Here is a 12,850-nt window from a genome sequence, read left to right as displayed (position 1 = left end):
CGTCCTCGTGATACTGATAGATTTTAGTTTGTATAGCCGTTAACCATAGTGGTAGGTTAGGTATATAACTGCTCCCACATCGAGAGAACATCGTCGTCGTGATACAGATAGAGTTAATTTTGTATACCCATTAGCCTTAGTGGTAGGATAGTTATGTAACTGCCCCCACATCAAGAGAACATCATCATCATGATACTGATAGAGTTTAATTTGTACAGCCATAAGCCTTAGAGTTAGGATAGTTAAATAACTGCTCCCACATCAATAGAACATCGTCCTCTTCATACTGATAGGGTTTAGATTGTATAGCCATTAGCCTTAGTGGTAGGATAGTTATATAACTGCTCCCACATCAAGAGAACATCGTCCTCGTGATAATGGTACAATTTAGTTTGTATAGCCATTAGCATTAGTGGTAGGGTAGTTATGTAACTGCTCCCACATCAAGAGAACATCGTCCTCGTGATACGGATAGAGATTAGATTGTATAGCCATAATATTTAGTGGTAGGATAGTTATATAAATGCTCCCACATCAAGAGAACATCGTCCTCGTGATGCTGGTAGAGTTTAGTTTGTATAGCCATTAGCCTTAGTGGTAGGATATTTATATAACTGCTCCCACATAAGGACAACATCGTCCTCGTGATACTGGTACAGGTTAGTTTGTATAGCCATTAGCTTTAGTGGTAGGGTAGTTATATAACTGCTCCCACATCAAGAGGACATCGTCCTCGTGATACTGATAGATTTTAGTTTGTATAGCCGCTAGCCTTAGTGGTAGGGTGGGTACATGACTGCTCCCACATCGAGAGAACATCGTCGTCGTGATACAGATAGAGTTAAGTTTGTATACCCATTAGCCTTAGTGGTAGGACAGTTATAAAACTGCTCCCACATCAAGATAAGATCGTCCTCGTGATACTGATAGAGTTTAGTTTGTATAGACATTAGCGTTAGTTGTAGGATAGTTATAGAACTGCTCCCACATCAAGAGGACATCGTCCTCGTGATACTGATGGTGTTTAGTTTGTATTGCCATTAGCCTTAGTGGTAGGATAGTTATATAACTGCTCCCACATCAAGAGAATATCGTCAACGTGATACTGATAGAGTTTAGTTTTCTATGGCCATTAGCTTTCGTGGTAGGATAGTAATATAACTACTCCCACATCAAGAGAACATCCTCCTCGTGATACTGATATATATTAGTTTGTATAGCCATTAGCGTTAGTGGTAGGATAGTAATATAACTACTCCCACATCAAGAGAACATCGTCCTCGTGATACGGATATATTTTAGTTTGTACAGCCAACAGCCTTTGTGGTAGGATAGTTATATAACTGCTCCCACATCAAGAGAACATCGTCCTCGTGATACGGATAGAGATTAGTTTGTATCGCCATAATGTTTAGTGGTAGGATAGTTGTATAAATGCTCCCACACCAAGAGAACATCGTCCTCGTGATACTGGTAGAGTTTAATTTGTATAGCCATTAGCTTTAGTGGTTTGATATTTATATAACTGATCCCACATCAAGCGAGTCGTCGTCCTCATGATACTGATAGAGTTTAGTTTGTATAGACATTAGCGTTCGTTGTAGGATAGTTATATAACTGCTCCCACATCAAGAGGACATCGTCCTCGTGATACTGATAGAGTTTAGTTTGTATAGCCATTAGCCTTAGTGGTAGGATAGTTATATAACTGCCCCCACATCAAGAGAATATCGTCAACGTGATACTGATAGAGTTTAGTTTTCTATGGCTATTTGCTTTCGTGGTAGGATAGTAATATAACTACTCCCACATCAAGAGAACATCCTCCTCGTGATACTGATATATATTAGTTTGCATCCCCATTAGCCTTAGAGGCAGGATAGTTATATAACTGCTCCCACATCAAGAGAACATCGTCCTCGTGATACTGATGGAGTTTAGTTTGTATTGCCATTAGCTTTTGTGGTAGGGTAGTTATATAACTGCTCCCACATCAAGATAAAAACGTCCTCGTGATACTGGTACAATTTAGTTTGTATTGCCATTAGCTTTAGTGGTAGGATAGTTATATAACTGCTTCCACATCAAGGGAACATCGTCCTAGTGATACGGATAGAGATTAGTTTGTATAGCCATAATGTTAGTGGTAGGATAGTTATATATATGCTCCTACATCAAGAGAACATCGTCCTCGTGATACTGGTAGAGTTTATTTTGTATAGGCATTAGCTTTAGTGGTAGGATAGTTATATAACTGCTCCCACATCAAGAGAACATCGTCCACGTGATACTGGTACACTTTAGTTTGTATAGCCATTAGCTTTGGTGGTAGGATAGTTATATAACTGCTTCCACATCAAGAGAACATCGTCCTCGTGTTACTGATAGATTTTAGTTTGTATAGCCGTTAGCCTTAGTGGTAGGAGAGTTATATAACTGCTCCTACATCAAGAGAACATCGTCGTCGTGATACAGATAGATTTAATTTTTTATACCCATTAGCCTTAGTGGTAGGATAGTTATATAACTGCTCCCACATCAAGAGAACATCGTCCTCGTGATACTGATAGATTTTAGTTTGTATACCCATTAGCCTTAGTGGTAGGATAGTTATATAACTGCCCCCACATCAAGAGAACATCGTCCTCGTGATACTGAGAGTTTAGTTTGTATGGCCATTAGCTTTAGTGGTAGGATAGTAATATAACTGCTCCCACATCAAGAGAATATCGGCAACATGATACTGACAGATTTTAGTTTGTATAGCCATTAGCGTTAGTAGTAGGATAGTTATATAACTGCTCCCACATCAAGAGAACATCGTCCTCGTGATACTGGTACACTTTAGATTGTATAGCCATTAGCTTTGGTGGTAGGATAGTTATATAACTGCTTCCACATCAAGAGAACATCGTCCTCGTGTTACTGATAGATTTTAGTTTGTATAGCCGTTAGCCTTAGTGGTAGGAGAGTTATATAACTGCTCCCACATCAAGAGAACATCGTTCTCGTGATCCTGATAGAGTTTAGTTTGTATAGCCATTAGCCTTAGTGGTAGGATAGTTGCTCCCACATCAAGAGAACATCGTCCTCGTGATACAGAGAGAGTTTAGTTTGTATAGGCAGTAGCTTTAGTGGTAGAATAGTTATATTACTGCTCCCACATCAAGAGGACATCGTCCTCGTCATACTGATAGAGTTTAGTTTGTATAGCCATTAGCCTTGGTGGTAGGATAGTTATATAACTGCTCCTACATCAAGAGAAAACCGTCAACGTGATACTGACAGATTTTAGTTTGTATGGCCATTAGCTTTAGAGGTAGGATAGTAATATAACTACTCCCACATCAAGAGAACATCGTCCTCGTGATACGGATATATTTTAGTTTGTACAGCCAACAGCCTTTGTGGTAGGATAGTTATATAACTGCTCCCACATCAATAGAACATCGTCCTCGTGATACGGATAGAGATTAGTTTGTATCGTCATAATGTTTAGTGGTAGGATAGTTGTATAAATGCTCCCACACCAAGAGAACATCGTCCTCGTGATACTGGTAGAGTTTAATTTGTATAGCCATTAGCTTTAGTGGTTTGATATTTATATAACTGATCCCACATCAAGAGAACGTCGTCCTCGTGATACTGTTAGAGTTTAGTTTGTATAGCCATAAGCCTTAGTGGTAGGATAGTTATATAACTGCTCCCACATCAAGAGAACATCGTCCTCGTGATACTGATAGATTTTAGTTTATATAGCCATTAGCTTTAGTTTTAGGATAATTATATAACTGCTCCCACATCAAGAGAACATCGTCCTCGTGATACTGATAGAGTTTAGTTTGCATATCCATTAACTTTAGTGGTAAGATAGTTATTTTACTGCTTCCACATCAAGAGAACATCGTCCTCGTGATACTGATAGAGTTTATTTTGTATAGCCGTTGGCTTTAGTGGTAGGATAGTTATATAACTGCTCCCACATCAAGAGAACATCGTTCTCGTGATCCTGATAGAGTTTAGTTTGTATAGCCATTAGCCTTAGTGGTAGGATAGTTGCTCCCACATCAAGAGAACGTCGTCCTCGTGATACAGAGAGAGTTTAGTTTGTATAGGCAGTAGCTTTAGTGGTAGAATAGTTATATTACTGCTCCCACATCAAGAGGACAACGTCCTCGTCATACTGATAGAGTTTAGTTTGTATAGCCATTAGCCTTGGTGGTAGGATAGTTATATAACTGCTCCTACATCAAGAGAAAACCGTCAACGTGATACTGACAGATTTTAGTTTGTATGGCCATTAGCTTTAGAGGTAGGATAGTAATATAACTACTCCCACATCAAGAGAACATCGTCCTCGTGATACGGATATATTTTAGTTTGTACAGCCAACAGCCTTTGTGGTAGGATAGTTATATAACTGCTCCCACATCAATAGAACATCGTCCTCGTGATACGGATAGAGATTAGTTTGTATCGTCATAATGTTTAGTGGTAGGATAGTTGTATAAATGCTCCCACACCAAGAGAACATCGTCCTCGTGATACTGGTAGAGTTTAATTTGTATAGCCATTAGCTTTAGTGGTTTGATATTTATATAACTGATCCCACATCAAGAGAACGTCGTCCTCGTGATAGTGTTAGAGTTTAGTTTTTATAGCCATAAGCCTTAGTGGTAGGATAGTTATATAACTGCTCCCACATCAAGAGAACATCGTCCTCGTGATACTGATAGATTTTAGTTTATATAGCCATTAGCTTTAGTTTTAGGATAATTATATAACTGCTCCCACATCAAGAGAACATCGTCCTCGTGATACTGATAGAGTTTAGTTTGCATATCCATTAACTTTAGTGGTAAGATAGTTATTTTACTGCTTCCACATCAAGAGAACATCGTCCTCGTGATACTGATAGAGTTTATTTTGTATAGCCGTTGGCTTTAGTGGTAGGATAGTTATATAACTGCTCCCACATCAAGAGAATATCGTCCTCGTGATACTGATAGAGTTTAGTTTGTATAGCCATTAGCGTTAGTTGTAGGATAGTTATATAACTGCTTCCACATCAAGAGGACATCGTCCTCGTGATACTGATAGAGTTTAGTTTGTATAGTCATTAGCCTTAGTGGTAGGATAGTTATATAACTCCTCCCACATCAAGAGAATATTGTCAACGTGATACTGATAGAGTTTAGTTTTCTATGGCTATTAGCTTTCGTGGTAGGATAGTAATATAACTACTCCCACATCAAGAGAACATCCTCCTCGTGATACTGATATATATTAGTTTGGATCCCCATTAGCCTTAGAGGAAGGATAGTTATATAACTGCTCCCACATCAAGAGAACATCGTCCTCGTGATACTGATAGAGTTTAGTTTGTATTGCCATTAGCTTTTGTGGTAGGGTAGTATATAACTGCTCCCACATCAAGAGAACATCGTTCTCGTGATACTGGTACAATTTAGTTTGTATTGCCATTAGCTTTAGTGGTAGGATAGTTATATAACTGCTTCCACATCAAGGGAACATCGTCCTAGTGATACGGATAGAGATAAGTTTGTATAGCCATAATGTTAGTGGTAGGATAGTTATATATATGCTCCCACATCAAGAGAACATCGTCCTCGTGATACTGGTAGAGTTAATTTTGTATAGCCATTAGCTTTAGTGGTAGGATAGTTATAAAACTGCTCCCACATCAAGAGAACATCGTCCTCGTGATACTGATAAACTTTAGTTTGTATAGCCATTAGCTTTGGTGGTAGGATAGTTATATAACTGCCCCCACATCAAGAGAACATCGTCCTCGTGATACTGAGAGTTTAGTTTGCATGGCCATTAGCTTTAGTGGTAGGATAGTAATATAACTGCTCCCACATCAAGAGAATATCGTCAACATGATACTGACAGATTTTAGTTTGTATAGCCATTAGCTTTAGTGGTAGGATAGTTATATAACTGCCCCCACATCAAGAGAATATTGTCCTAGTGATATTGATATATTTTAGTTTGTACAGCCAACAGCCTTGGTGGTAGGATAGCTATATAAATGCTCCCACATCAAGAGAACATCGTCCTCGTGTTAGGGATAGAGATTAGTTTGTATCGCCATAATGTTTAGTGGTAGGATAGTTCTATAAAACCTCCCACTTCAAGAGAACATCGTCCTCGTGATACTGGTAGAGTTTAGTTTGTATATCCATTAGCGTTAGTGGTAGGATATTTATATAACTGCTCCCACATCAAGAGAACATCCTCCTCGTGATACTGATAGAGTTTAGTTTGTATAGCCATAAGCCTTAGTGGTGGGATAGTTATATAACTGCTCCCACATCAAGAGAACATCGTCCTCGTGATACTGAGAGAGTTTAATTTGTATAGGCATTAGCTTTAGTGGTAGGATAGTTATTTATCTGCTCCCACATAAAGAGAACGTCGTCCTCGGGATACTGATAGATTTTAGTTTATATAGCTGTTAGCTTTAGTGGTAGGATAGTTATATAACTGCTCCCACATCAAGAGAACGTCCTCCTCGTGATACGGATAGTATTTATTTTTCGTAGCCATTGGCTTTGTGGTTGGATAGTTATAAACTGCTCAGACATCAAAATAATATCGTCCTCGTGATACTGATAGATTTTAGTTTGTATATCCATTAACATTAGTGGTAAGATAGTTATTTAACTGCTCCCACATCAAGACAACATCGTCGTCCTGATACTGATAGAGTTTAGTTTGTATAGCCATTAGCGTTAGTGCTAGGATAGTTATATAACTGTTACCACATCAAGAGAACATTGTCCTCGTGATACTCATAGACTTTAGTTTGTATAGACATTAGGTTTAGTGGTACGATAGTTAGATAAATGCTCCCACATCAAGAGAACATCGTCCTCGTGATTCTGATAGGTTTTAATTTATATAGCCATTGAGCCTTAGTCGTAGGATTGATGTATATTTGCTCCAACATCAAGAGAACATCGTCCTCGTGATACTGATAGAGTTAAGTTTGTATAGCCATTAGCCTTAATGGTAGGATAGTTATATAACTGCCCCCACATCAAGAGAACATCGTCCTCGTGATACTGATAGAGTTTATTTTGTATATCCATTAGCGTACGTGGTGGGATAGTTATATAACTGCCCCAACATCAAGAGAACTTCGTCCACGTGGTACTGATAGAGTTTCGTTTGTACAGCCATTAGCCTTAGTGGTATGATAGTTATATAACTGCTCCCATATCTAGAGAACATCATCATCGTGATATTGATAAAATTTAGTTTGTATAGCCATTAGCCTTAGTGGTAGGATTGTTATATATCTGCTCCCACATCAAGAGAACATCGTCCTCGTGATACTGATAAATTTTAGTTTGTATAGCCATTAGCCTTAGTGGTAGGATAGTTAAATAACTGCTCCCACATCTGGGGGACATTGTCCTCATGATACTGATAGTTTGGTTTCTATAGCCATTAGCCTTAGTGGTATTATAGTTATATAACTGCTCCCACATCAAGAGAACATCTTTCTCGTGATACTGATAGAGTTTAGTTAGTATAGCCATTAGCCTTAGTGGTAGGATAGTTATACAACCGCTCCCATATCAAGGCAACATCGTTTTCGTGATACTGATAGAGTTTAATTTGTATAGCCATTACTTAATGGTAAGATAGTTATATAACTGCTCCCACATCAAGAGAAAATCGTCCTCGTGATACTGATAGAGTTTAGTTTGTATAGCCACTAGCTTTAGTGGTAAGATAGTTATATAACTGCTCCCACATCAAGAGAACATCGTCCTAGTGATGCTGATAAATTTTATTTTTTGTAGCCAATGGCCTTAGTGGTAGGATAGTTATATAACAGCTCCCACATCAAGAGAACATCGTCCTCGTGATACTGATAGAGTTTAGTTTATATAGCCATTGAGCCTTAGTGGTTGGATTGTTGTATATTTGCTCCCACATCAAGAGAATATCGTCCTCGTGATACTGATAGAGTTAAGTTTGTATAGCCATTAGCCTTAATGGAAGGATAGTTATATAACAGCTCCCACATCAAGAGAACATCGTCCTCGTGATACTGACAGAGTTTAGCTTGTATATCCATTAGCTTACGTGGTGGGATAGTTATATAACTGCCCCAACATCAAGAGAACATCGTCCACGTGGTACTGATAGATTTTCGTTTGTACAGCCATTAGCCTTAGTGATAGGATAGTTATATAACTGCTCCCATATCAAGAGAATATCGTCCTCGTGATACTTTTAGAGTTTAGTTTGTAACGCTGTTAGCCTTAGTGGTAGGATAGTGATATAACTGTTGCCACATCAAGGGAACATCGTCCTCGTGATACTGAGAGAGTTTAGTGTGTATAGGCATTAGCATTAGTGGTAGGATAGTTATATAACTGCTCCCTCATCAAGAGAACATCGTCCTCGTGATACTGATAGAGTTTAGTTTGTATAGCCAATAGCTTTAGTGGTAGGATAGTTATATAACTGCTCCCGCATCAAGAGAATATCGTCAACGTGATACCGATAGAGTTTAGTTTTCTATGGCCATTAGCTTTCGTGGTAGGATAGTAATATAACTACTCCCACATCAAGAGAACATCGTCCTCGTGATACTGGTACAATTTAGTTTGTATAGCCATTGGCTTTAGTGGTAGGATAGTTATATAACTGCTCCCACATCAAGAGAACATCTTCCTCGTGATGCGGATAGAGATTAGTTTGTATAGCCATAATGTTATTGGTAGGATAGTTATATGAATGCTTCCACATTTAGAGAACATCGTCCTCGTGATACTGGTAGAGTTTAGTTTGTATAGCCATTAGCTTTAGGTGTAGAATAGTTATATAACTGCTCCCACATCAAGAGAACATCGTCCTCGTGATACTGGTACAGTTTAGTTTGTATAGCCATTAGCTTTAGTGGTAGGATAGTTATATAACTGCCCCCTCATCAAGAGAATATTGTCCTCGTGATATTGATATATTTTAGTTTGTACAGCCAACAGCCTTGGTGTTAGGATAGTTATATAAATGCTCCCACATCAAGAGAACATCGTCCTCGTGTTAGGGATAGAGATTAGTTTGTATCGCCATAATGTTTAGTGGTAGGATAGTTATATAAATGCTCCCACTTCAAGAGAACATCGTCCTCGTGATACTGATAGAGTATAGTTTGTATAGCCATTAGCATTAGTATTAGGATAGATATATAACTGCTCCCACATCAAGAGAACATCGTCCTCGTGATGCTGATAGTGTTTAGTTTGTATAGCCATTAGCATTAGTATTAGGATAGTTATTTAACTTCTCCCACATCAAGAGAACATCGTCCAAGTGATACTGATAGATTTTAGATTGTATAGCCATTGAGCCATAGTGGTAGGATAGTTATATATCTGCTCCCACATCAAGAGAACATCGTCCTCGTGCAACTGATAAAGTTTAGTTTGTATAGCCATTAGCCTTAGTGGTAGGATAGTTATATAACTGCTCCCACATCTAGAGGACATTGTCCTCATGATACTGATAGTTTGGTTTCTATAGCCATTAGCCTTAGTGGTAGGATAGTTATATAACTGCTCCCACATCAAGAGAACATCGTCCTCGTGAAACTGATAGATTTTAGTTTGTACAGCCATTAGCCTTAGTGGTAGGATAGTTATATAACTGCTCCCACATCAAGAGAACATCGTCCTCGTGATACTGATAGAATTTAGTTTGTATAGCCAATAGCTTTAGTGGTAGGATAGTTGCTCCCACATCAAGAGAACATCGTCCTCGTGATACAGAGAGAGTTTAGTTTGTATAGGCAGTAGCTTTAGTGGTAGGATAGTTACATTACTGCTCCCACATCAAGAGGACATCGTCCTCGTCATACTGATAGAGTTTAGTTTGTATAGCCATTAGCCTTGGTGGTAGGATAGTTATATAACTGCTCCTACATCAAGAGAAAACCGTCAACGTGATACTGACAGATTTTAGTTTGTATGGCCATTAGCTTTAGAGGTAGGATAGTAATATAACTACTCGCACATCAAGTGAACATCGTCCTCGTGATACTGATATATAATAGTTTGTATACCATTAGCCGTAGTGGTAGGATAGTTATATAACTGCTCCCACATCAAGAGAACATCGTTCTCGTGATACTGGTACAGTTTAGTTTGTATAGCCATTAGCCTTAGTGGTAGGATAGTTATATAAATGCTCCCACATCAAGAGAACATCGTCCTCGTGATACTGGTAGAGTTTAGTTTGTATAGCCATAATATTTAGTGGTAGGATACTTACATAACTGCTCCCACATCAGGACAACATCGTCCTCGTGATACTGGTACAGGTTAGTTTGTATAACCATTAGCTTTAGTGGTAGGATAGTTATATAACTGCTCCCTCATCAAGAGAACATCGTCCTCGTGATACTGATAGATTTTAGTTTGTATAGCCGTTAACCATAGTGGTAGGTTAGGTATATAACTGCTCCCACATCGAGAGAACATCGTCGTCGTGATACAGATAGAGTTAATTTTGTATACCCATTAGCCTTAGTGGTAGGATAGTTATGTAACTGCCCCCACATCAAGAGAACATCATCATCATGATACTGATAGAGTTTAATTTGTACAGCCATAAGCCTTAGAGTTAGGATAGTTAAATAACTGCTCCCACATCAATAGAACATCGTCCTCTTCATACTGATAGGGTTTAGATTGTATAGCCATTAGCCTTAGTGGTAGGATAGTTATATAACTGCTCCCACATCAAGAGAACATCGTCCTCGTGATAATGGTACAATTTAGTTTGTATAGCCATTAGCATTAGTGGTAGGGTAGTTATGTAACTGCTCCCACATCAAGAGAACATCGTCCTCGTGATACGGATAGAGATTAGATTGTATAGCCATAATATTTAGTGGTAGGATAGTTATATAAATGCTCCCACATCAAGAGAACATCGTCCTCGTGATGCTGGTAGAGTTTAGTTTGTATAGCCATTAGCCTTAGTGGTAGGATATTTATATAACTGCTCCCACATAAGGACAACATCGTCCTCGTGATACTGGTACAGGTTAGTTTGTATAGCCATTAGCTTTAGTGGTAGGGTAGTTATATAACTGCTCCCACATCAAGAGGACATCGTCCTCGTGATACTGATAGATTATAGTTTGTATAGCCGCTAGCCTTAGTGGTAGGGTGGGTACATGACTGCTCCCACATCGAGAGAACATCGTCGTCGTGATACAGATAGAGTTAAGTTTGTATACCCATTAGCCTTAGTGGTAGGACAGTTATAAAACTGCTCCCACATCAAGATAAGATCGTCCTCGTGATACTGATAGAGTTTAGTTTGTATAGACATTAGCGTTAGTTGTAGGATAGTTATAGAACTGCTCCCACATCAAGAGGACATCGTCCTCGTGATACTGATGGTGTTTAGTTTGTATTGCCATTAGCCTTAGTGGTAGGATAGTTATATAACTGCTCCCACATCAAGAGAATATCGTCAACGTGATACTGATAGAGTTTAGTTTTCTATGGCCATTAGCTTTCGTGGTAGGATAGTAATATAACTACTCCCACATCAAGAGAACATCCTCCTCGTGATACTGATATATATATTAGTTTGTATAGCCATTAGCGTTAGTGGTAGGATAGTAATATAACTACTCCCACATCAAGAGAACATCGTCCTCGTGATACGGATATATTTTAGTTTGTACAGCCAACAGCCTTTGTGGTAGGATAGTTATATAACTGCTCCCACATCAAGAGAACATCGTCCTCGTGATACGGATAGAGATTAGTTTGTATCGCCATAATGTTTAGTGGTAGGATAGTTGTATAAATGCTCCCACACCAAGAGAACATCGTCCTCGTGATACTGGTAGAGTTTAATTTGTATAGCCATTAGCTTTAGTGGTTTGATATTTATATAACTGATCCCACATCAAGCGAGTCGTCGTCCTCATGATACTGATAGAGTTTAGTTTGTATAGACATTAGCGTTCGTTGTAGGATAGTTATATAACTGCTCCCACATCAAGAGGACATCGTCCTCGTGATACTGATAGAGTTTAGTTTGTATAGCCATTAGCCTTAGTGGTAGGATAGTTATATAACTGCCCCCACATCAAGAGAATATCGTCAACGTGATACTGATAGAGTTTAGTTTTCTATGGCTATTAGCTTTCGTGGTAGGATAGTAATATAACTACTCCCACATCAAGAGATCATCCTCCTCGTGATACTGATATATATTAGTTTGCATCCCCATTAGCCTTAGAGGCAGGATAGTTATATAACTGCTCCCACATCAAGAGAACATCGTCCTCGTGATACTGATGGAGTTTAGTTTGTATTGCCATTAGCTTTTGTGGTAGGGTAGTTATATAACTGCTCCCACATCAAGATAAAAACGTCCTCGTGATACTGGTACAATTTAGTTTGTATTGCCATTAGCTTTAGTGGTAGGATAGTTATATAACTGCTTCCACATCAAGGGAACATCGTCCTAGTGATACGGATAGAGATTAGTTTGTATAGCCATAATGTTAGTGGTAGGATAGTTATATATATGCTCCTACATCAAGAGAACATCGTCCTCGTGATACTGGTAGAGTTTATTTTGTATAGGCATTAGCTTTAGTGGTAGGATAGTTATATAACTGCTCCCACATCAAGAGAACATCGTCCACGTGATACTGGTACACTTTAGTTTGTATAGCCATTAGCTTTGGTGGTAGGATAGTTATATAACTGCTTCCACATCAAGAGAACATCGTCCTCGTGTTACTGATAGATTTTAGTTTGTATAGCCGTTAGCCTTA

This window comes from Anabrus simplex, chromosome 9 (genome assembly GCF_040414725.1).
Source record: "Anabrus simplex isolate iqAnaSimp1 chromosome 9, ASM4041472v1, whole genome shotgun sequence".
NCBI lineage: Eukaryota > Metazoa > Arthropoda > Insecta > Orthoptera > Tettigoniidae > Anabrus > Anabrus simplex.
This window is presented reverse-complemented; position numbering follows the sequence as displayed.